Genomic DNA, 27,466 nt, shown 5'->3' on the forward strand with positions numbered 1-27,466 from the left:
GACATATCGCCGAACTTTTGTCTCTTTTAATTGTTCAGGTGGTGGGGCAAAAAATTATTTTTCTTCCAACGATTTATCTAGTCCAGGTTTTTGATTTTCAAATGTATGATAGGTTTTAATGACCCTATCCATGTTAAAATCCAAAACTCTATCATCATCGCTATCATTTTCAACTTGTTTCTTTCATTTTACCTTGGCTTTGTTTTTCGTCATTATAAAATACATATTGCCGAACCTTTGTTTTTTTCAAGAAAGATATGGTAAGCATTGATGACCTTATCCATGTCAAAATTTTAAGCCCAATCATCATCGCTATCATTTTCAGTTTGACACGTTTTGATTCTCGCTGTCCAGAATGATTTTCATTGACTTGCCCACATGTTTGCTGTCGCATCTCTTCTTAGTGCGTGTGTCTGCTATTCATTTTCATTCTTGACTTGCTCATACGCTCGGTGTCGCATGTCTTCTAACCGCGTGTGTCTTTGATCTCTACTTTCATTTTTGACACACCACCGCTTTTCGTCTAACGGCGTGTGTCTACGCACTCCATTTTAATTTTGACTCGCTCACTTTCTCAGTTTCACAAGTCTTCTAACCGTGTCTGTCTTCGCTCTTCATTCTCATTTTTGACGTGTTCTAATAGTTGTTTTCGCATATATTCTAACCACCCATGTCTTTGCTCTTCATTGTCATTTTTGACATGTTTGTGGATTTTGATAACCTTTCAGACAATTTATTAATGGTCTTTGCTTTAGCTGCCTGTATTGGAGCTGTCACAATTGATGGTCCACGTTGTCGATTTTCACATCTTATCAGTTTTGATGGTTCAGGTGTCGGTTCCAAAGAATCATCATTTATAGCACGCGCAACTGCAAATTTTCGTTTTTTGGGCCTTCCAAATGATATTACATTATATAAATAAACTGATGCGTTGGAAAATAAATAATCTTATTTATGCTATGCATGAAGTCACATAAGAAAATGCGTTTATGATGTCATAAGAAATGCCTATACGATTTACTAACATAAGGGATGACGTCGTTTGCAAAAACTAATATTAAGGCTTTGATCAAATTTTCTCAGGCTTCTGACCTATCTAGATCGTTTTTTTTATACGAGAATATCCCAAGATACCAATTTTCCTGAAAAAATATAGAGCAGTTTTCGAGAAAAAAATACATAAATTAATACATAAATACATATACAAATATGGCTCGTTTATATATATATATATACTAGCTATTGGGGTGGTGCTTCGCGCCCCCCAAGCCCCCCAGCGCGCGTAAGTCGTTACGCGCCATATTAGTTACGCGCCATTGTAGTTGTGTCCCTGTGTCCCACCTGTGAATATATATATATATTTATATATATATATATATATATATATATATATATATATATATATATATGTGCGAATATACAACATTCTTCGCTGTCCCATTGTCTGTACATATAAATAGATTGTCAGGTTTACCGACTCTTGAACATGCAGCATATAATTGTTCACGGGAAAAACAATCCGTATTCATATCTATACCTCATTATTCTAATGATTGCCCCTGAGCTTTGTTGATGGTGATTGCTAATCAAACATTCCCTGTGTCCCCATCGTCATTTATATATCCCCCCTGTGCCCCCGGCGTCCCCGATATAGTTGTGTCCCTGTGTCTCAGTCGTCATTTATATTCTCTGTGTCCCCGTCGTTATTTGTGTCCCGGTGTCCCAGTCTGTAATATCTCTTTGAGTGTCCCGGTCGTCATTTATATTCCCTGTGTCCCGGTCGTCATTTGTGTCCCAGTCTGTAATTTCGTCATTCGACAAACAACTTCATGACGACATACAGCTCAATCCTTATAATGACGTCAGTCAGCAAACATGACGTCAGTCGACAAACATGACGTCAGTCGACCAACATGACGTCAGTCGACACACAAACATGACGTCAGTCGACACACACGTCCCAGTCGTCCTTTGTGTTCCGGTGTCCCAGTCTGTAATTTCTCTTTGAGTGTCCCGGTCGTCATTTATATTCCCTGTGTCGCGGTCTGTATATACATTCATTTTTGAATTGGTATATGATGAAATAAATCTTTTGGTTTTTTCCTTTTTTCTTTTTAGTTTTTTTTTTTTGGTTTTTACCTTTTTTTACCTTTTTTATTTTTTTTTTTTTTATTTTTAGTTTTTTTAGTTTTCTTTTTCATCTTTATTTTTCAGTTTTTTTCCTTTTTTAGTTTTTTTCCTTTTTCAGTTTTTAGTTTTTTTAGTTTTTTTATTAGTTTTTAGTTTTTATTTTCTTTTTAGTTTTTTTGTAGTTTTTACCTTTTTTTATTTTTTTTTTTTTAGTATTTTCTTTTTAGTTTTTTTTTGTAGTTTTTACCTTTTTAGTTTTATTTTTCTTCTTTTGTATTAATGCTAAAGCCAAGGTTCGAACCTGGAACCTCTCGGACCTAGAACCTGGAAAATAACGCTTTACCAGCTCAGCTACTTCGGCTTGAATACATTCGTTTTTGAATTGGTATATGATGAAATAATTCAGACGTCATATGCGGACAAACACAATGTCAGTCGACTGACAGACACACAAACAAACAACTTATTTTTATATATATAGATTTTTAACTACGTAAAACTTGCGAATATACAACATTCTTTGCTGTCACATTGTCTGTTTATATAAATAGATCGTCAGGTTTTCATTTATATTCCCTCTGTCCCGGTCGTCATTTGTGTCCCGGTCTGTAATTTTTCTTTTAGTGTTTTTTCTTTTTATTTTTTTAGTTTTTTACCTTTTTTCTTTTTTCAGTTTTCTTTTTCTTCTTTATTTTTCAGCGTCACTATGAAATACATATCGCCGAACCTTTGTTTTTTAACTAAAATCTGGTATGCATTGATGACCTTATCCAAGTCAAAATCCCAAACCCAATCATCATCGCTATCATTTTCAGTTTTGATATGTTTTGACTCTCGCTGTCCAGGTGGATTTTCATCTAACTGCGCGGTTTTGCGTTCTTTAGCCGCAAGCCTGTTTTCTTGCTGTTCTTGTGATTCCTCGGCACGCTTTCTTTTCTTACTTTCTCTATCAGCCGCAAGTTTTTGGCATAGACTCTTTGAGCAACTTCCTCGGCTGTTGCCATTGTAAGTTCTTCAGTCATTTTACAGTTAAATATTTTTCCGTCCAGAATATTCTTACAATTAAAAATTTGTCTTTGAACGATTTTCTTAATTACTTTTAATGACATCATCGTCATAACAAACATGACGACAACTAACCTCATGACGACATGACGACATGATGACATGACGTCACTCGACAGATAGACAGACAGACAGACAGATAGACAACTTATATATATATATATATATATATATATTATATTTGATAAGCTTTCCTAGTCCTTTTGACAGCACAAAAAGTTTTCAAAGTGTGTGTAACTCCCAGCCAAACACTAATCATCAGGAGTAAAAACAACTACGTGACGTTTCAAAAAGGTTAACTAAAGCTCGAAGGCAAGAGAGTATTTCACATTGCATAGAAAAATTAAAAAACGGCCAAGTTTACACATAGTTTTGAAAAGTATGCCGTGTTTTGTGGCTTGGCATGGGGATCGAGTCCAGACCTTCAGCCGAGAACTTCTAGACGGGGGTTGGGGTATCTTGTGGAACTGGGCAAGTAAATGCGCCAGTTATAAAAAAAGTGTACCGTGTGGTATTTTCTGTTTTATACAATTTTATTCAATTATTCTATTTTCTTAAAATTTACACGATTGTTTTCTGTGACATTAAAGTGACACACATAAATATAAAGAGATTTACCTGCTTTAGATAATGAGGCCAGGCTTCCATCCGACCTGAAACACCTCATTTATTTTCCACAAGAAAACCGATTTGATTGATATAGCCACGTGGACCATTTCCGACAAATTGAAGGCATATAATTTGCATCTCAACTAAAGAATCAAAGATTGGATCGACTGCATAATTATATACCATGGTTTGAGTTTTTTGTCCTCCATAATAACAAACCAAAAGATTAACGAGGTGTTTGTATTCTGCCGTCAATGTAAATTATTAGACGGTAATTTTTCACTACTAAGGTACTTTACCCGAATTACCCTTATAGAGACTAAATTACTCGTAAAGGCTGACAATCCCTCACCAGGATTCTTGAGATTAACTGTGTTTTAGATTTTGGAGATACCCAAACATGAGAATAATGATAACAAATAGTATGAAAAGAGTACAAAATGAAAACAAATAATATTATAATATACATGTTAAAAATAATAATATTCACATGACTTAATAGTAATACATCAACAATCAACACTAAGAAATTGTCATTTTAAGTGGGAATTAATAGCCTTAACATTATAAGTGGGAATAAAACAGGCACATGGCAACATCTAACTGTCATGTTTTTACATATCTTAACAAATAGAGGGAGAGGGGGCTCCGTTAAGACTGGCCCAGTAAGTTTTATGACAAAATTGAAAAAAAAAGATGTCTCAATATCCTCTAAACACTAAGATCAGTTAAACATTATTTCAGTTAAAAAATGTTGCAGTTGGAACTTTATTCCAAATTCTTTGCATGTTTAGTTATTCCAGCGCCAGTTCTGCTCTGTCTCGTGCCCGGGCCAAAATCTTGATTAGTCCCCTCCCTCTTGTTTCCCAAAAATTTTCTGGACAAATTTTAACAAAACTTTTATCTATTAACGAAATTTTAATTTATTAACGAAATTCTGTATTTATTCAAATCTGAACTTTCTTACTTTGGCCTCTGCAAAATTATTAAATTCGGTCTATTTACTTTTATTTTCAAAGGATGGTGATGAAAATAAAGGAAAAATGAAAACTTCACATCCAATTTGCTTTGACTGCCAGCTACACTCTCTACTCTATTTTAACAAAAGAAAAAACGATTTCAAAGATTACAAAATGGATACAAACATTATATCATTTATTTGAAATTTGTGATAAAGTGCCGAGTGCAAAGCAAAAGCAAACAAACAAGAACGTAAAAACAGACAGACAGAAGGAAAAACAGCAGATGATCGCAAAAAAAATAGGTCTACATTTAAATTCTCGAGGCAACGGTATTAATTAACTGATCAAAACTATTACCTTTCGAATCAGATTCGTAGCTCAGTAGTAACCGATACTCTAAAAAAAGAAGTTCTAGTACGAATAGACACATAAAAAACATTTTCTTGTTGTGCTGATTGCAAATATATAAGATTCATTAAGTTTAGTGTTACCCATCAAAAGATACGAGCATGAGAAAATTTGCCTGATTTTCAAAAACGGTGAAAACTACCGCTAACATTAAGAAGTCTTAATGAAAATCACACCAGCAGATTCAGCGTATCAGAGAACCCTTCTGCAGAGGTTTCAAGTTTGTATCTACGAAAATGTGGAAATTTTATTTTTTGCCAGAAGAAAGATCACGGATTCATTCTTTTTGTTTTGTTTTTTTCCTCCCAAGGGTGATCGTATTTACCCATTGGTCCTAAAAGATCGACTGAGGGCTCATCCGAATGGAAATCAACATTTCTAGTGCTTTTTTTAAGTGATTAAAAAGATTGGAAGGCAACTAGCCCCCCTTCCCTACAGCTTCATTCAACAAAAGTCGTCCGATCAAAATTTAGAGATAGCCATTTTGTTCAACATAGTTGATAGGCTCAATGATTATACTTTGGGTGAAGACCTGGCTTCCCACAGTCCTTGGGAAAAGGATTGTAAGTTCCGCAATTATGGTGCTACAACAAGCAATAAGTTTATTAAATTCAATTACTAGCCTGGTTGGTTTTTGCAAATATACGAACATTTTTCGAAGGGTGGGATTTTTGCAGGGGGAAAGGTTTTTTCCACGGAAAGAATTTTCCATGAGAAGAAAACTTCTGGGGAGTTTTTCAGGAAAATTTTTAAATGGGGAATTTCCTGGTATTATTTGAAAATCCGTCGCAAATCAAATAAAAAAAAACAACTGAAAGTAAGGAGAAAATTTAAAACTTTAAACGAAAAGAATTATATGAAGGGGGCTACACCCTCCCCCCCCCCCGAAAAAATATCACAGCCAAGCTGCTTCTACATTAAATGTGTTTATATTTATCAGAACATAGAGGGCGAAAGCCAATTATCTTCTTTTATTGCAACAACAGCAGCAACCTTATCATGGATTTCGTGATATTATTTGAAAAACGAGCAGAATTTAAATTAAATAAACAATTTTTTTCAACTGAAAGTGAGATCTAGCATTAAAACTTAAAACAAACTGAAATTAATCCCTATATGAGGGGGGTTTTACCTCATCAGTCCTTCAATCTTAATCCTTAAGTTTGACTCTTCGTCTCAATCCTGTAAGAATGGCTACTAAAGAACAAGGGCCGTTTAATTAGAAAAAACAAGAAGCTTCTTAAAAGTAGCAAAAGACTTTAGTGTAAAGAGCACAATATTGAGTTTGGGGAAACCTCCTCAAATGCAGAATAATTTCTATTCGTTTTAAGTTTTTATGTTATTCCTTACTTTCAGTTGAAAAAATTTGTTTTTTTCATTTAATAGCCTAAAAGAATGATGTCAAGCATTTCAGCAACGAGTACAGGAAACTTAATGTCAACATTAAATAAAGAATATTAAAGTTGGAAGTGGAAAATTGGACTAAAAAATATGAAACCTGAAAGCTGTAAGTATAATCAAAAACCTTGGAAGTATAAAGAGTGATAAGGAAATTTTTAACGAGAAGTCTCTTGTAAAAGTGAAAAATGCGTCCAGTGAGAATGTCTCTAAGGTAATTACAAAGAAGTTGCAAGTGGAATTTAGTGAGCTACTTAAGTGACATGGAACTTAAATCACATTTCATTTGTTAGGGGAGGGGCTCTTTTGTACTGCTGTTGAGCTAAAAATATAGGCATGGCTTTTGTGTTGTAAATTTTGAAGACCGAACAGATATTTGAACCAAACGACTTCCCTGTGAGCGTTTCTACCAACAAAGAATGCTAGAAACTTGCTGCTAAATGAGCTGATGCTAGGAACTTGATACCAAATCGGTTCTGCATAACACTATTGGCTATTACTGTATTTCAAATGCAAAGAAATGATAAAACTGCAGTCTAGCGGCTTTGGAGAATTAAGAAAGTTGTCATGCTAGGCAAATGAAATGTTTCTGGAATGGATCTGCAACCAGGTCTGAGAATGTATTTTTCAAATCTTTTGCCTTCACCACGTCTTGTAAAGCTTCAAAAGTCGCCTTTTCCAACATACGTTACAACATACATAAAAAAAATATTCGCCTGCAGAGACTACTTTATTTTAGATACTAGGCTTTGGTACAGGATCTCCACGAAAAAAACATGTTCGAAGCCAAATTGGACTTTGTTCATAGTTCAGATAAATTTCAATGGAATATTTCCAATCTTACAAGAATTGAGCAAGTGGATGCGTGAGATTACAATATTTTCAAAGGCCCCTATTTTGGCTGTATATCTGTTCCTTAAAGTTTCAGTCACATAGCTCAACAATTTTTTGAATTGCCAAAAAAATGCTAGGCTGAAATTTTACCATTTTCGGGTTTGCATCACCCAATACTGACATGGGATCGTGCTTAGCAGAATTTACGTATTACATTTTCTAGAGTCATCTAGTGAGAGCAGAGAACAGAGTATATCCTTCTTCTATCGACAACCCAGCCACTCCCTCAAAAAGCTCCAAACTTGTACAGAAAACTCAATCTCCTCCCATATTGTATTTTATTTTTTTAAATTAAATTAAATAAATTTCATTAAATCTGTATTTTATGCTTAAAAATTTATTTTTAATAGAAAGTACTTCACCGGTTTTGAATTACGAGCGTCTTGCCAGTTAACTAAATCATTAATGACGAAAATTCTGAAAAACCTTGAGAGACAAAGAATTGTGTCTGGACTGAAAATTAGTAAAGCTATAACTATTTGGACATCAAAATATTACGTTTATGCTACCAATCTACGGAAGGTCTAAGAACCCTTCTCACCACAACCTACAAATAATGACATCCTAAAGCAATATTTACTGGTACATTATCTGTCACAAAAGGAGCAAATGTGCCAGTTTTCTTTTTATATCAACGTCTGAAATGCTCCTGAGGTTTTAATGCCAGTTATCGTGCCCCTAATTTCATTGATTTAAGCCCATGCCCTTCTGTCAGCCCTGCATATGGTAAGATACCTAAGAGATACGTAAGATACTTGGCGGTCATATTCATTTACAAGAATGTCCTTGACAATCCATCGTTTGGGAGGGTCAATATGTTTCTTAACCACTGTACGTTAAGGTTATTATAGGAAAAGGTGGCACAAATTGTAAGTTTTCCGTGTCACATGATATTCTGTCCTGGTGCTATCAGCAGGACGTAACAGGCAACATATAAACAAATTTATCAGTCATAAGAACGACCATCTAGCTGGTAGCTGGTGAAGAAAACGGCGAAAAGAAAAAGGTAACGACAGTGCTACCCTGCCAAAATATGGGTTTTATCAACGGGTTTGTGATGGTAGCTGCATCGACTTATTTTTGTATCTGATATCATTTTTGAAGTGTTTTGGGGCTCCTTTTAAAAACACTGGAAATATTATCTGATTTGGAAATATTAACAACTCGAATCTCGGAAAAGTTACCAATTTTGAATTTCTGGATCTCATTAGATAAGCAGTTCCCAAATTTGACTGGACTTTGACCCATATAACAAAAATTCCCATTCTTGGGACCCACTTTTTTGCTGTCTTTGAGAAAATAAGTAATATACACTATATTCTACAATAAGATGAGCCTACCAACGTAGAAGGCCGCTTGTTTTGTGCGTTATATATGGCAGAACGAGGTGCATGAAGATACTGTTTGTGCTGTATGTACAGTGAAGATACTGTACGTGCATGAAGATGCAGATACTGACGTGCATGAAGATGCAGATACTGACATGCATGAAGATGCAGATACTGACATGCATGAAGATGCTGTTCTGCAAGCCAATGAGTCGTGGAGCTGCAGAGGTAATTTTCAATACAATTGATTCCCATATGCAAGAAAAAGTTTTACAGTGGAAGAACTGTGTCGGTATATGCACTGACAGTGCACGGGCTATGTGCAGGGACTAAATAAAAAACAAGTTTTTTTTAACTGAAAGTAAGGTGCAACATTAAAATGAACAGAAATTATTCCGTATATAAAAGAGGCTGTAGCCCTCTCAACGTCCCGCTCTTCACGCTAAAGTTCTCTCTCTCACAACTCTACTTTTTAAGCAATAAAAAACTTTAGTGTAGAGAGCAGGGCGTTGAGGAGGGGACATCCCCTTTCATATACGGAATAATTTCTGTTTGTTTTAGGTTTTAATGTTGCTTCTTACTTTTAGTTAAAATAACTTTTATCCTTAATATAATTTCTGAACGTTTTTGGATTAATGCAGGTTTTGAATTTGGCTCACCTTATATGAATAATTAAAACGAAATTTGCATATTAATTCTACTTTTCTAAACTAATAATAATCTTATAATAACCTAAGTTTGTTCCAGTTGTTTAAGAATGACTTTTGAATCAGAAAGGCTGTTTAATTAGAATAATAACATCTTTTACAAGTTAAAAAAGAAACTTTAGCGTAAGAGCGAGCTACTAAGGAGAGGCAACCCTCCTCATATACAGACTATTTTCTGTTTATTTTAAGTTTTAATGTTGCTTCTTACTTTCAGTTGAAAAAACTTGTTTTTATTTAATTGCTGATCGTTTTTTAAATAATGCAGGGAAATCCAGCTCACCCTCCATGGAAAATTCCCTTCCCCCACGAGAAATTTCTCCATGGAAAGATTCTCCCATGCAACTTAAATTAGTGATATGATTAGCGGAACTAATTATAGGAAATTAGTGGACCTAATTTTGCAAGGCATAGTAATAGAACGGCCAAAGAGGTCGAAACTGTTTTTATGAAAAAGAAAATCACAAGTTGAGCAATTCTCAAATGACTGGAATGAATGAAAAAAAAACTATTTAAAATATATACATAATACAATATGTTTGGCTTATTATCTCGTAAAAATCATAGTATGAAGCTACTAATAAAATTAGATAAAATTTATAGATAAAATTAAATACTAAGATTGGCCGGAAAGCAACGCAAATAAATTATTGCTTATATTGGCTATTATTTAACAAAACTCAAACTTTAGCGTAAAGAGCGAGGATAAGACGAGGGGCGAACATCCTTATGTAAATAATATGAGGGGGGTTCGCCCCCTCAACAATACCTCGCTCGTTACGCTAAAGTTTGAATTCTTTTCCAACTCTTTCAGAATGACCCCTGAATCACAAAGGCCGTTTAATTAGAATAATTAGCTCTTCTGAAGTTACTAAAAAATAATTCATTAAAACTAAGTAGAGAAATTAGTTGAATATATCAAACTCACTTAGACTAAAAGTGACTAAAGTTGAAGTTGATGCTGAAAATGTAAAGGAAACAAATACATCCTTCCATTGAAATAACTTTGTAAAAGAACTTGCGAGTGTATTTATGTAAGAAATAAAATATTATTTAATTCGTGTGTCTTATTTTAAATCTTTCATTCCTATTGATAGCATTTGCATTTTTTTCTATTTAATTAGAGCAAATAAGTTCCACTACCGAATCTGAGCATTACCAACATTGATGCTCACGACCGTGACCCACTCTATATTCTTCGTGACCCACTCGTGGGTGGCAACCCATAGTTTGAGAACCACTGCGCTAGATAGTTTCTTCAAGATTGCATTTTACATTTTTATTACAATGGGCTATGCTTTCCTTTCCACTCTGCAATACTGATCCGTTATATTTATTAAATGCTGAAAAAAAATGTTAAAGGTTGTTTACCATAAAGGTTAAATAGGTTATCACCAATTTAAGATCTGTATGAAAAAAGTAAGCAAAAAATATTGAGCTACCATATTTGCTGCTGAAGTCTCCACTGTAATTATATCTGGTTAATTTCGTGTATGGAAAAAAGTTACAAAAACTGACACAAAAAATTTGAATTATAGGCAAGAACTAGCTTATAATCTGTGGAACCTCGTTGTTTTGAACAAAGAACCGAAAATAAATCACTACTAATTATTTTGTTTCCATACTCACAGATTGCCTTATTTTCTCCATTGGCCCTTATTAAGTCAACTTCATATAGGGATTGAATAACCAACAAAAATTGCTTCTTAGACGAAGCAAAACGCTAATCCACTTTTCTAAACTTTGTTAAAACGAATGCTTGGATACCTAAACTGGCAAAAAAAATTTGAGAGTTGTTCTAATGTACTGAATATTTAAAAAATCTGAGGAAACGTGGAAACATCAGAACAATCTCAGATTTTCAGGGAAGCCGGGTAAACAATCTTCTGCCTCCGTGCGTTTGTTTGTAGAGAAGATCCCGAGTGGCCCTCCTCCTTACTTACTAGGCAGGGTTTAAAATACGTTTTTGAAATCTAGAGGCAGGAATTTGTGGTTTTATGAATTTTTCAATGAAAATACATAAGAAAAACATTTTCAATGAAAACTCCCCCATAAGGTATTTTTCAGAATCTAGGAGGGCCCTTATCAATTAATTCCAATGAAGGGACCCTTTCCTCATGGAAAGCATGATCCTAATTAGTTTCTTCAGATATATTTAGTTCATTTTCCGTTTTTTGTGTATGTGTTTTGTAATATGTTGTCAGCCTGACTGGAATAAATAATAGGCTTACCTCTTATATTCCTATGATTTTCATATATCGTTCCTGTAATTATTTTTCATCAATTTGGTCCTTTAAACAAACCCCCGTCCAAAACTAATTTTTTGATTGTCCTAAGACTGGTACTAAGGATTATAGTAAAATAACCAGACTAACAACTCAAGCCAGTCACCAAGAGAAATGTTTATCATCAGCACTATCAGTTCTATGCAATTGAAAGTAATTAAAAAGACTGTGGTGTAGCTAGGGGGGGGGGTCGAGATAGATAATACACTTTTTCAAGACGCTGTACCCGTTGCAGTGCCATTTGGACAATTTCTAAGAAAGATGGGACGACTAATGTTGTCAAGGGAAAGGGAGGAAGGCAAAAAACTAAAAATTTCCCCAAGCTCTGAAAATCTACCAATGTTTCTGCATAAAGAACTAAGTAATAATATGGGTTTTGTCCTATCTTTGCATTAAATGCTTAAAATGACATGAAGATATAAAAAAAGATGAAGCTTTAAGTTACGACACTAAACAAAAAAAATTCACGACAATAAAAGCCGGTGAAACTTTAAGCTACGACACTGAACTTTGAAAAAGAATTCCAAGTTCAATGTCTTAATTGAAAGTTTAGTTCGTTTTCTATTTTAATGTTATTTAAACTGTAATTATAATGTAATTGTTGTAATTAATGTATTTATGAATGGAAAAGACAGATGGATCTAAACTACTCCGCTTTTTATTTTAGAAACCAGGTACATGCGTGGTACAGGGAGGCGGGGCATGGTAAAAATGTACTTATTTGGAGCGTAGAGTCTGCTACATGCCACAGATTAAGTAACACTCCCAGATGTAAAGCCGGTGGCAGAAAATATGCAGCCCTTCCGTTGGAATGCTATGGAGTCAGTGAAGTAAACCATCTGTAAACTAAGCAAAATGAATAATCTTGTGCATTATCTCAAGCTTGTGGATTTAGTCCTAAATCGGAATTTAGTCTGATGTTAGCTAAACCTTGATGCTATTTATATCACAATTTGGATGGGGCTCAAGAAGATTTAATGTCTAACATCCAAATCTCTTCAGTTTTCAACGTTGTCTGGTCTGGATCCACTAATACTATGGCTTTTTAGAATAAAATATTCTTAAACAAACAAAAAAGGATAAAGCAAGAGTAAGTTTTTTATTCTTCTCCCTCCGGAAAAAAAAAAATAGAAGCTTAACCATTTTAAGAGATCTAAAGCCGAACTGGTCAGCATAAAAAAAACATGAAAATGGATTTTAAATCGACAAACGGGTCTTTACGGGACAAAACCGTTTTTACGGGGCAAACCCGGTCTTTACGGGTAAAAAAGGGACAAACCCGTTTGTCATCTATATATTTATTTTTGTTTTTTATCCATTTTGAGAGTTCCTATTAGCTCCCGTGTCTTATATGTTGGTAAATGACTCCTGTAGTAGCATAGAGAAAGAGGAAGTGTGCTTTTTTAAGGAAAAAAAGAAGATAATGGTCCTCCAAGAGGTTGCCATGTACCATGTGGGAAACCACATGGTACATTTTAAACATGCGACCTAAACAATTTCTGTCTTTATGCTGGCTTAAAATTTCATACGAAGGGTCTAGTCCAATTTTGTGCTCTTTTAACTGGCACAAAGTTTGACATGACTTGATTCCATGTGAATATTTCGTGTATCAGCATAACGTGAACATTTTACGAAAATATACTATAAAAGTAAACTAATGGAATTGAAGCACAATTTTAACATACATATAGGACAGTAATCTCGCTGCATACCTAGGTAGTTCTCTTTGTAGTTCTTAGGCTGTAGAATGTCAATCTGCCATAACTAGGGTTATATAGCCGCCCCTCCCATTTAAAATTCCCAAAATAAACGTAAGAATCGACTGAAGCTCAATAGCTGAGCCTGTTTAGAGTTATGAAATGCGCATAATCTGATAACACTGGAGTAACAAAGGAAATTTAATCCACCCACGTTAGACCGGCTACAGATCCCCCGCATGGAGAATGTGTGTTGTAAAAAAGCCGGCGAAACCTATACATGCTTTCCACCGCAATAAATCTGTAATGATTTGTTATGCTAATTCGTCTCACCAATGAAGTTGATTTTTTCTGACTTAATCCTTTTATACAAGAGTCATAATAACTGTCCAGACCGTCAAGATTGGGGCAATCAATTCAAACGGGTTACACCTAAACATTTTTTTTTCTTTTGTCTTCTGTTAATAGCTGTATTGAAATGGTGGTTGTATTTTATGCTTTTATTTTTATTCGTTTGTCTTTTTTTACTGAAGTTGAAAATAGTTTTATTCTGCAATAATCAAAAACCAAAACTCACCATCAACAAGGCAAACTGAATTACAAATATTATTTGCAAGAAGTGTCTAAAATTATCAGAAAAACCGGATCAATTTGAATAGTTTATAAGCCCTTAATTCGGACCCAGATAATTCATATTTAGGATAATCGTGAAATGGTGTATACAAAATAAATAGTGACAAAATACACATCTTAAAAAGCAATTTCGACTCAACCCACAAAAAGTTTTTTCTTCCTCAATCTTTCTTAGTTACTCATTCAGATTGCTTTCTAGGCCACAATCACATATTCACGGTCAAATCGTGGATTACCAAAGAAGGGTTAAATTGAATTTGGACATGGAAGATGACTAGAGTAAGACTTTTTCCACTCTTCACAATCTGGCATACCCCGCCATGCCTCTTCAAGCCACTACGAAAGTAAAACAGTTCAAAATAGGGATGATACCTTTTTATACAAGCCACTCGTGGCATACGCCACCTATTGTAAACCGTTTTGAAAGTGTGCAGCCCCTCGGACCAGAGCTTATAAAATAAAAGACATTAAGCTATTTTAGAGTCATCACACCCTTGTGCCGACTTTTCTGCCAATTGGTCCTCGTTGTTCATAAAATGGATCAAAACCCCTTATACCCGCAATGCACCACTTTCATTCATCGAACAGAACTGAACTATTATGCAGTTTATTTACAAAACAAATGTTAATAGCCATCACGGCACTTGTTTTAGCCTCTAATATTTAACAGCATCGATGCAAACCAGGCACGTTCTCAAGAGGGGTTAGAAACCCCTTTTAAATGTTACGCTTTTACAATTCTTCTTCGTACTTCCCTGCACTTGCTCTATGATTTGCCAATTTTTCATTTATTTTCATGAACCCCCCCCCCAATAAAAAGTGCACAAGCTGCAAAACTGAGCGTAACCGGACAACTGGTAAAAAGAACTGCAAAATAGGCAATATTCACAGAGAATAGAACTACACTAGATATTCTCATTAGAAAAAAATCTGACATCGACGAAGGACAGGGACTTGAGGAGAGTTGTGTTTCGTCCCCAACCCTGTGTGGACGTCATCATTTTGTCCATTCAGTAATAATTTTTTTTTTATTATTATTACACCTATTGTACTACAAGCCATCCCTTTTACAGTAAATCATTGAAACTAACTTAGATTTCGATTTGATCTTCCTATCGAATCTCTTAGTATTAGAAGCTTTTGCGATAAGATGTATTGGATTTTAAGAATTTTTTCTCGCGAAGTTCATAAAAGCATCAGGTGTGACTGTATTTTTGCTCGGATAATAAATTTATATTGTTTTGTTTTAAGTGAACAATCATTTAAACTTAAAGTGTAAACTGTCGCGAAGTTCATATCGACAGGTGTGACTGTATTGTGGCGAAAAAGTGGGAGGTTATTTGAAAAATTGTATAGGTTTGAGATTCTTAAGGACTTTTGTAACAACCCACTTGATCAGGAACATGCCTGAGCATGGATACCTCTGAAATGAAACCCGTCCTCACTCCTGTTGAACTATGTATAATATCATCTGTCTTTGATTTTCTTCATTAGAGGCTGTAAGATCTGTCAAGGGTTTTGATATGAATGAGTGTGATTGTGCAGAAAATATTAAGTGCAAATTCTCCGTGGGGAACAAAGAGAAAGTGACCGGGCGAAGTTTTGCAAACTGATTGCTGGGATCTTCCCATGCTGGGAGACAAATTAACTATAACATAGCTTGCATGGGGCTACTTTTTCATTTGCCATTAGTATAAATATAAGGTAATTCCACATAAATTATTGGCCAAAATCTTGCAAACTGATCACTGGGACATTTACATTCTGTGAGATAAATTAACTATACCGTAGCTTGCTTAAGGTGTGTGTGATTTATTTTTCAAAATCTAGGAAAGAGGGATTTTCTGTTTTCCCATTTTCCTCAATGAAATTAACCAAAAAGTCATTCTCTGATGAGAATATCCCCGAAAGGGTATTTTTCAAAATTCAGAAGGGAAGGGGCAATTTTTTTGTTTCAGTTTCTCTGTGAAAATACCAAGAACTAGAAGAATTAGAAGATATGTCAGCGAGCTAAAATTAGAATAGAGGGTGCCACGGCTATGACATTGGTCAAGGATGATTCGGAAACGTGGGCTTTTTGAAAAACTGGAAAAAAGTTGTTTAATATTTTCGAAAGGTTTTATCTGGATAATTTGTTTGACTGACCGTATATCAGCAGTAAGCTCTCCTCAAGTGTGGTTGCGTACCCTTTCTAGAGCTATTATCAAGTTTAAGTTGGCTCAGCCACTTTTTACGGAAGAAGATGACATATTGCCGAAGATTGGGTTTTTTCACTATCCGTCCGGATAAAAAGGGTAAATATCCTCTAGAGTCATGATGGCGCATAGGGTGTCGTGACGTTCCAGTTGATGGTTCTTTTTATGGCACTTGGTATTAACCAAGTGACATATAGCAGTCGCCAATTCTGTCGGTCTGTCTGTCCCGGTTTTGCTACTTTAGGCACTTCCAGGTAAGCTAGGACGATGAAATTTGGCAAGCGTATCAGGGACCGCACCAGATTAAATTAGAAATAGTCGTTTTCCCGATTTGACCATCTGGGGGGGAGTGGGGGCCCGGTTAATTCGCAAAAAATAGAAAAAATGAAGTATTTTTAACTTATCAGCGGGTATTTGGATCTTAATGAAATTTCATGTTTGGAATGATATTGTGTCTTAGAGCTCTTATTTTAAATCCCGACCGGATCTGATGACATTGGGGGGAGTCGGAGGGGGAAAACCTAAAGTCCCGGTTTTGCTACTTTAGGCACTTCCAGGTAAGCTAGGACGATGAAATTTGGCAAGCGTATCAGGGACCGGACCAGATTAAATTAGAAATAGTCGTTTTCCCGATTTGACCATCTGGGGGGGGGGAGTAGGGGCCGGTTAATTCGGAAAAATAGAAAAAATGAAGTATTTTTAACTTATGAGCGGGTGATTGGATCTTAATGAAATTTGATGTTTGGAATGATATTGTGTCTCAGAGCTCTTATTTTAAATCCCGACTGGGTCTGATGACATTGGGGGGAGTTGGAGGGGGGAAACCTAAAATCTTGGAAAACACTTAGAGTAGAGGGATCGGGATGAAACTTGATGGGAAAAATAAGCGCAAGTCCTAGATACATGATTGACATAATCGGAACTTATTTGTTCTCTTTGGGGTAGTTGGGGGGGGGGGGGAGTAAGTCTTAAAAATTAGAAAAATGAGGTATTTTCAACTTGCGAACGGGTGATCGGATCTCAATGAAATTTGATGTTTAGAAGGATATCGTGTCTTAGAGCTCTTATTTTAAATCCCGACCAGATCTTGTGATTGGGGCGGGGAGTTGGGAGGGGGAACCTAAAACTTGGAAAACACTTAGAGTGGAGGGATCGGGATGAAACATGGTGGGAAAAATAAACACAAGTCCTAGATAGATGATTGACATAAACGGAACGGATCCGCTCTCTTTTGGGTAGTTGGGGGGGGGGGGGGGTTAATTCTGAAAAATTAGAAAAAATGAGGTATTTTTAACTTACGAACGGGTGATTGGATCTCCATGAAATTTGATTTTTAGAAGGTTATCGTGGCTCAAAGCTCTTATTTTAAATCCTGACCAGATCTGGTGACATTGGGGGAAGTTTGGGGTGGGGAGACCTAAAATGATGGGAAACGCTTAGATTGGAGGGATTGGGATGAAACTTGGTTGGAAAAATAAGCAAAAGTCTTGCATACGTAATTTACATAATTGGAACGGATCCGCTCAATTGCGGGGGGGGGGGGTAATTCTGAAAAATAAGAAAAATAACGTATTTTTAACTTACGAAGGAGTGATCGGATCTTCATGAAACTTCATATTTAGAAGGACCTCGTAACTCTGATATCTTATTTTAAATCTCAACCGGATCAAACGTAATTGGGGGGGGGGGGGCAGTTGGGGGGACCGGAAATCTTAGAAAATACTTAAAGCGGTGAGATCAGGATGAAACTGGATGGGAAGAATAGAAACCTGTCTAAGATACGTGACTGACATAACTGGACCGGATCTGCTCTCTTTGGTGGAATTGGGAGGGGGGAGGTAATTTTGAAAATTGAGGTATTTGTAACTTACGAAAGGGTGACCAGATCTTAATGAAATTTGATATTTAGAAGGATCTTGTGCTATAAAGTTTAACTTTAGGTTCTGACCTTCTCACAAGTGCCAAATGAGCTCTTGGCTCTTGGCTCTTCCGACCTCGTACCATATGAGCTCTCGGCTCTTCCAACCTCGTCCAAATGAGCTCTTGGCTCTTCTGACCTCGTACCATATGAGCTCTCGGCTCTTCCGACCTCGTCACAAGTGCCATATGAGCTCTTAGCTCTTGTTTTTTATAGGAGCTGGTAGCAAATCTGTCGTCCAACCTCATGGCAGCGGGGATTTTGAGCCATTCATGTATCAACCCACTGTGTTTCCAACGAGTAGCATCCAATTGAGACCAAACTAAAGATTGTCGTCTCCAAATGGGGTGGGAACAAGCTAGAACTCCATGGGATAAGGTGAACAGCGGCGCATTGAAGAGACTTCAGTGAAAACGAAATATTTGCAGTTCTTACGGAGCTTTGTTGTTAGTTGTTAGTTGTAGGCAGTGGTAGCAATCTTATAAAAATAAAAGTGAAATTAGGGGACACAACTGATCATTAGGATATTCACATTTTGCAAGATGAACTAACTATAACACAGCTTGCTTAGGGTTCTTTTCGAATTTAGTTTTATTTGACTTAGATTATAAGATGCACATAACTGCAATTTTAAAGCTGATCGTTGGAGTGTTAGCGTGGTGAGACACTAAGACAAATGATGTGTGACAGAATGCATTGGACTCGTATAGTTTGGGCTGCATATTTGTGCATTTGAGGGGTGGTGAGGGTTAGGTTAAGTTAAGGGTGCTGTCCAAATATTTTACTCCCCTCCCTTGTGTGCAAATATATAGCCCAAATTATGTTATTATACGCTAAAGGTTGCATGAAAGTTACATTTTATTAGAATCAATCTAACTTCAGTTCTTGGGTGTGTTTCACTTAACGAGTATATGGTTATCTGAAAATGTTAGCCAGTTTAAGAGTAGACTGAAGAACCACCTTCTGGGAAGAAATCAAGTAAATAATTTAAATTGGATGGCTGATTGTTTTGTTTATTAAGTAAGATCTTTTCTCCTTTTCTCTCTCTCTTCTTCTTTATTTTATTTTTCTTTTCTTTCTCCTACTTTTTTGTCTCATTTCATTTCATTTTCTTTGTTTTGCCAAGGCCTAGCGGAAATCCAAGTATCTTACTTCTTAGTCAATTCTTTTTCAGGGGCGGAAACTCGGTCAAAGACAAAGTTATCAGTTTTCTCCATCGCTTCAACTAGATAAAAATGAGAAGGTTGAACTTAAGGGGTTTCTCACTCAAAATTACGATTAGGCGTAGGTTATCGTTAGGAATTCTTCTTGTAATTATTTATACAATATAATTATATATATATATATATATATATATATATATATATATATATATATATATATATATATATATATATATATATATATATATATATATATATATATATATATATATATATATATATATATATATTTATTAACCGGCAGTTTGGTGTCTGCACGCTACTTATTCTCCGAACTCCGTTTAAACCGATTACTACTAACTAATACTTCACTAAATCGCTCAAGAACAATCCGAGTAGTTAGTCCCTTGGCCTAATTTGTGCATTCTCACGCGCTCCGATTACAGCTGCATCTGGTCTTTTGACTTCGGAACACAAATTTGTAAAGTATTTGAAGGGACTGCAGCCAGCAGGTATATATTATAGAAATAAGTTTCTGATTGTTGAATAGAATATTTTTCGCTCTATTTTTTGATACCCTACAACAACCAACCTAGCAACAAGCAACAAGTGTCCAATGTAGCAACCTAGAATGCAAACCCGAAACAGGTTTTATAATCATTTTGGAATTATAAAAAAAAATAATTGTCGGCTTTAAGATTTGATTATATCAAAATATTCACCAGATTTTTTTTATATCTGTTAAAATAAAAACCGCCGAAATCACTAATTCAAGAAGGTCAGGCAAACTCCAAATGTTTATTTTTGGAAGGTATAGGAAGATTCCTTGAGAGCCCGTCCTGCCTTAATGTTGCCGGTATTGTTGTTTATTGAATGTTTATCAGCCACCACTAACAAGTCTTTGACTTTTCTAAAGTGGCTGATGAGTTTTTTTTTTTATATTTTGATGATATGAATAACAAAAGCGGTTCCCTGTCTCTCTCTCTCTCAAAATTAACAAGTATCCAACGCTGTTAAACACTGGATTTTAATACAGTAGTTGTAGAACCACTTTCCATCAAAGATGTCAGACTTTAAATCGACGTTTTCATCTTCTTCACAGGAGCCATCCTAACCACGAAGATTAAGGCTGTTCTCATATTCAAGGAAGTAGACACACATGGACCTTCATAGGGGAATGTTCCGAAATTCAGGGGTAAGAGTCGGATGAAGCTGACCCAGCTGTTCGTCCTCCACCCCAATTTTCTCTTCACTCTTTACCCCTTACAATAGGGTTCCAGTTCACTTTAAATCAAAACCTCTTCCCAGTCGTGGACGACTGACCATGTAATTCTGATTTGAGAACTTATCGGCAGGGGTGAATCTCTGGCATTTTTTTGGGAGGGGGGCAAGAGGGGTCCATATCCGTATAGCCAAGGGGTATAAGATAAAACAATTTTTTCTCCACATTAATTTAGGGAATTGCCCCCTTGCTCCCCCCAAACAACGCCCCTGTCTATCGGCCATTGCCTGTAAAACTTGGTCTTACTTAGCCATCTTGACCTTGCTTTAGCTATAGCTCTAGAGAATGGGATTAAACCAAGTTTTTCGTTCAAAGACTTACTACCCAACCTCCTACCCTAAAAGACTAATTTAAAGTAAAGTGATTGCTTCAAGGAGGTAAAGACAAATCACTCAAAAAGAAAGTAAAACTAATTTATTTAGCATGGGCATGGCACATGAACACACATCAAAAGCAATTAACCACTTTTTTATTACATCAATGACATAATCAGGAAAGTTACGACATGGTGTATTGCAGAGGCAAGCCCAGTTACATAGATGGATGATCATTCTAATTGTAAGGGATCAAACATCAATTTCTTCTTCTTCTTCCGATTTTACCGACGAGAAAATTGACTTGATGACGATTTGAACTAAAGGCTAGGTGATTTTTTTTTCTTTTTTACTAGCGAAGATATGGTACACACTATCTCGTAATATTACCAAAAATATATGCCAAAAAAGACGGAAATATAAGGAGGAATTTATTTTGGAGGAGATGGACGTTCAGTGATAAACGGTGCAAATTCAAGGAGAAAAAAAAAGATATGTGAAAATATAAAATAATTATGTGATTGTTAGGGCTTTATTTGATTATTATCGTTATGTGTAATTATGGCAAATCATGTGAAAAAATAAAATAATTTAAGAAAATAAGAGTTTTTAGGGGGTCACAGGCACTGAGTCCTCTTTTTGTCGATCCAACAAGCCCTCAAACTCTTGCATTTTCTCCATACATAAACCATTTTAGCAATTTCTAAATATATGTGGTCTTCCCACAGAGATAGGGGAGAAAATGCTCGAGCGGTTTTGTTCCCGGCATTCATCTCTGGCACGTGGAAAATATCGAACTTTTAAAATAGCTTTAATAAAGTGTTAGAGGGGGAAGGCTTTTACACGAACAGAAGCTTTCACAAACAGGAGTAGGTCTGACGGTCCCTATCAAACAGTTCGTGGTAACGAACTGTAGTAAGGAGCGACCCGGCTCAATAGTAAACGAAACTCTAAAAAACGGAATTTTGATACTAAGAGATACATCAAAAGAATCGGATTCTTATGCTGATTTTGAATATATGAGTTTCATCAAATTTAGTCTTTGTCATCAAAAGTTACGAGCCTGAGAAAATTTGCCTTATTTCGTAAAATAGGAAAAAACACCACCTAAAAGACACAGAATCTTAACGAAAATCACACCATCGCATTCAGCGTATCAGAGGACCCTAGTGTAAAGGTTTCAAGCTCCTATCTATAAAAATGTGGAACTTCGTATTTTTTGCCAGAAGACCGATCACGGGTGCGTGTTTATTTGTTTGTTTTTTCCCCAGGGGTCATCGTATCGACCGAGTGGTCATAGAATGTCGCAAGAGGGCTGATTCTAACGGAAATGAAAAGTTCTAGTGCCCTTTTTAAGTGAACCAAAAAATTGGAGGGCACCTAGGCCGCCTCCCATGCTCATTTTTTCCCACAGTCAACGGATCAAAATTTTGAGATAGCCATTTTGTTAAGTATAGTCGAAAAATATAATAAATATGTCTTTGGGATGACTTACTCCCCCACAGTCCCCAGGGGGGACTGCAAGTTACAAACTTTGACCAGTGTTTATATACAGTAATGGTTATTGGGAAGTGTACAGACGTCTTTCAGGGGATTATTTTGGGTTGGGGGATTGAGGGGAGGGGGCTATGTGGGAGGATCTTTCTTTGGAGTAATATGTCATGGGGGAAGATAATTTCAATGAAGGGGGTGCAGGATTTTCTAGCATTATTATAAAAAAACAATGAAAAAATAAATATGAAAAAGTTTTTTCAACTGAAAGTAAGGAGTACCATTAAAACTTAAAACGAACAGAGATTATTACGCATATGAGGAGTTCATCTCCTCCTAAATGCCTTGCTCTTTACGCTAAAGTATTTTTTAGTAATTTCGACTATTTATTTTACGGCCTTTCTGATTCAGGGGGTCATTCTTAAAGAGTTGGGACAAAATTTAAGGTTTAGTGTAAAGAGTAAGATATTAACGAGGGGACAAACCCCCTCATATACATAATAAAAATATAAGAATATAAAAGTTCGTTACGTAAGTTAATTTTTAAGTTACGTATATTTTTTACTAATAAAAACGTTCGTTCAAAATTAAAAGTCCTAGTTGCCTTTTCAAGTAACCAAAAAATTGGACGGCAATTAGGCCTCCTCCCCCACCCCTTTATTCTCAAAAACGTCTGATCAAAACTAAGAGAAAGCCATTTAGCCAAAAAAAGAATTAATATACAAATTTCATTTTAGTAATTTATGTGCGGAGAGCCAAAATCAAACATGCATTAATTCAAAAGCGTTCAGATATTAAATAAGAAAACAAGTTTTTTTTTAAATGAAGGTAAGGAGCGACATTAAAACTTAAAACGAACAGAAATTATTCCGTATAGTAAAGGGGTCTAAAGTCTAAAGGAAGTTAAATAGACTTCTAGATTTTCGTAGCCTTGATGTCTCAAAAATTTTATGAATTGCAAAATAAATAAACATTTTTCAAGACAACTTTCTTTTTAATTTGTATTCAAATATTAAGCAACGACAGAGAGAAATTAAGCAGTGTTTACTACCATTTATTTCAAATACATCCTTGTGTTTCCCTACACACCCCTTCTGCATATAAGGCAAGTTTTCGGTTGTTTGAAGTTTTTCTAAGTTAAGTTTTTCTCTAAGTTATTTTCTAATTAATTTAAGTTATTTTCTAAGTTAATTTAACTGATTGACACCTTTTCTCGAACGAGCCCTGTAAAACCAGCAATGGCAGAATTCCCTTAGTTTTTCTATTTTTCCAAACCTTTCCAACTTCAGTTGCGTATTATATTAGCTTTAGCCTTGTCTAAATAAAGCAAAAAATGGTCAAAACTCCTATTTTTGATAAATCTGTATGAAATTGTGAAGTTATTAAAGTTGATGTGTTTATACCGTTTATCTAAAGCTATTAATCACGAGCTGCCGGAACATACTTCTGAACACTTGACGAAAAAACTTACAAAATCTGACGCAAAATTTTCAAACCTTTTACATGGATTTAAAAGGTGTGTTAGGTAAATCCATTCACTTAAAAAACAGAAGTTAAAACCTCATAGTCTACAAGAATCATCTGTCTAAAAATGTTCGACATCTCCGTTGTACTTACCTAAAACTAAAAAAAGACATAATAGGCTGGCTGCCAGAAGGCCTAAAAGCTAATTTATTTTACTGACTGAAATTCCGGCTTTTAAAACAGAGCCTAATGATAAATTAAAGGGTGTTATAGTGTCCAAGCAAGGCTTGGACTAAGGAATTAGGCAAATGGACACGACTTAAGGTTTAGACAAATCTGGATCCTAGTTCTAATTTATTATAATTTGAATTATTAGTATTATTATTGGTATTATTAGTTTTATTACTACTGTCCCAATTATCCCAATGGAGTAAGAGGATATTGTAAGGAAAGATTTAAGGGAAGTGGCAATTCTTGGGAGAGCGTATAGAGGGAGGCCATGAATTAACTAGAAGGGAGTAGGAGCGTGCGCATCTGTGTTGGCCTCAGGTGGCTTGGTGCTGCAGTGTGCAAAGTATGGCAAACTTGCACTCCTATTAAACTCCTGCATACGCGCCTTGTAAGGATATGGACTTTGGAAATGGATTAACTTTTAATACTTAAAATTTAATATATATTGAATAAAATAAATTTTTAGTATCAACGGAAGAAAACATTCTATATGACTGAATATAAGAGTAAGAATTCAAATGATATTAGCTGCGTAGTTTCCTGACTTTTTGTTTTATCCATCTCTCTCCTTTGTTTTCTCTTTTCACCTGGTTGATAGTCAAATTGCAAGGAGGGTAACACAATTATATCTGATGGATAGCCATTTATTACTTTACTACTGTTTACCTATATTTGAATAGGTTCATAATATACACAATTCACGACCAACAGGATCGGTTGCAATTGAAATTGGCTTCATAGGTAGTTTTGAGTGATTTGAATAATAACAATAGTAGCAGTAGCAGTAGCAGCACTGCTACTGCTACTAACAGCTCACTGCAGCGCCAAGCCGCCTGAAGCCAACACAGAGACGCACGCTCCTCCTCCATCTCAATTAATTCAAGGCCTCTCTCTTTTACTCTCTCCCAAGAATTCCCGTTTCCTTGAAATATTTCCTTACGAAATCCTCCCACCCCATTGGGATAATTAGAAAAGTAGTAATAAAACTAATAACAATAATAAAACTAATAATTCAAATAATAATAACAATAAATAAGAACTAGGATTCAGATTTGTCTAAAACTTAAGCCGTGTCCATTAGCCTACTTCCTTAATCCAACCCTCGCTTGGGCACTCCAACACCCTTTCCTTAGTTTGTCCTTTCTTTAATTAGCTTTTGGACCTTCTGGGAGCCAGCCTATTGTGTCTTTTTTTAAGTTTTAGGTAAGTACAAAGGAGATGTAGAACATTTTGAGACAGAAGATTCTCGTAAGCTATGGGGTTTTAAATTCTTTCTTTTTAAGCGAGGGGATTTACTTAACACAGCTACGTATCCATTTAAAGGTTTGAAAATTTAGCCTCATATTTTGTAAGTTTTTTTTTCAAGTGTTGAGAAGTCTGTTTCGGAGGTTCAACAGGAGGTTTTCGGAGGTCTGTTTCGGAGGTTCGGAGGAGATCAACAGCTTTAACTAAACTGTTGAAACACATCACCTTTAAAAACTTCACAAACTTTATACAGTTAAATCAAAAATGGGAGTTTAACAATTTTTTGTTTTATTTAGAGAATGCTAAAGCTAATATAATACGAAACTGAAGCTGGAAATGGTTGGAAAGTAGAAAAACAAAGGGAATTCCGTCTATGCTGGTTTTACAGGGCTCGTTCAAGAAAAGATGTTATTCAGTTAAAGCTAAATCTTAAAAAAAACTTAAAACAACCAAAAATTTGCTTTACATGCAGATGTGATATATAGGGAACCAAGAAGATGTATCTTAAAGAAATTAAATAAAAAAAAAAGTTATCTTTTTAGCTGAAAGTAAGTAGCGACATTAAAACTTAAAACGAACAGAAATTACTCCGTATATGAAATGGGTTGTCCCCTCCGCAATCCCTCGCTCTTTACGCTAAAGCTTTTAATTGTTTTAAAAAGTAGAATTGTGGCAAAAAGTCAAACTTTAGCGTAAAGAGCGAGGGATTGCGGAGGGGACAACCCATTTCATATACGGAGTAATTTCTGTTCGTTTTAAGTTTTAATGTCGCTCCTTACTTTCAGCTAAAAAAATTAGTTTTTTTTTATTTAATTTCTGAACGTTTTTGAATTAATGCATGTTTGGTTTTGGCACTCCGCACATAAATTATTAAAATGAAATTTGCATATTAACTCCTTTTTTGGCTAAATGGCTTTCTCTTAGTTTTGATCAGACGATTTTGAGAAATAATGGGTGAGGAAGGAGGCCTAGTTGCGCTGTAATTTTTCGGTTAAATAAAAAAGCCAATAAGAACTTTAATTTTAACGAACGTTTTTATTAGTAAAAAATATGCGTAACTTAAGAATTAACTTACGTAACAAACTTTCATAACCTTATATTTTTATTATGTATACGAGGGGGTTTGTACCCTCGTTAATACCTCGCTCTTTACACTAAATCGTAAGTTTTGTCTCAATTCTTTAAGAATGACCCTTGAATCAGAAAGGTCGTAGAATAAATAGTTGAAATTACTAAAAATACTTTAGCATAAAGAGCAAGGTATTTATCTCCTCCTAAATACCTCGCTCTTTATGCTAAAGTATTTTTAGAACCCCTCATATGCGTAATAATCTCTGTTCGTTTTAAGTTTCAATAATACTTCTTCCTTTCATTTGATAAAACTTTTTCATGTTTATTTTTCATTGTTTTCTTATAGTAATGCTAGAGAATCCTGCGCCCTTTTCATTGAATTTTTCTTCCCCCATGACAGATTCCTCCAAGGAAAGATCCTCCAACATAGCCCCCTCTCCTCAGCCCCACCCCCAAACAAAATAAAATCCCCCTGAAAACGTCTGTACACTTCCCAATAACCATTACTATATGTAAACACTGATCAAAGTTTGTAACTTGCAGCCCCTCCCCCAGGGATTTTGGGGGAGTAAGTCATCCCCAAAGACATAGTTATTAAGGTTTTCGACTATGTTGAACAAAATGGCTGTCTCAAAATTTTGATCCGTTGACTTTGGGAAAAAAATGAGCGTGGGAGGGGGCCTAGATGCCCTCCAATTTTTTTGGTCACTTAAACAGGGCACTAGAACTTTTCATTTCCGTTAGAATGAGCCCTCTTGCGACATTCTAGGACCACTTGGTCGATACGAAGACCCCTGGGGAAAAAAAACAAAAAAAAACAAACAAATAAACACGCACCCGTGATTTGTCTTCTGGCAAAATAAGAGCGAAGTTGTTATTTTTAAAAAAAGGAAGGTTGGGGACGATGAAAAATATACGTTTAAATTTAATAATAAGGAACTATTTATAAGTAAAAGAATAAAATATTTAGGCTTTATCT

The 27,466-nt window shown here is 35.5% G+C and overlaps 1 long non-coding RNA gene across 2 annotated transcripts in view; it reads left to right on the forward strand.

The window, feature by feature from the left end:
• The window catches only part of LOC136037662 (uncharacterized), a 35,602-nt gene extending 16,741 nt beyond the window's left edge, over positions 1-18,861 (forward strand). For both annotated transcript variants that reach the window (XR_010620004.1, XR_010620005.1), the window contains exon 4: positions 18,443-18,861. This is a non-coding gene — a long non-coding RNA (uncharacterized LOC136037662). The remainder of the gene's footprint in view (positions 1-18,442) is intronic.
• The last annotated feature ends 8,605 nt before the right edge of the window (positions 18,862-27,466 follow it).

This window comes from Artemia franciscana, chromosome 17 (assembly GCF_032884065.1).
Source record: "Artemia franciscana chromosome 17, ASM3288406v1, whole genome shotgun sequence".
Lineage (NCBI taxonomy): Eukaryota > Metazoa > Arthropoda > Branchiopoda > Anostraca > Artemiidae > Artemia > Artemia franciscana.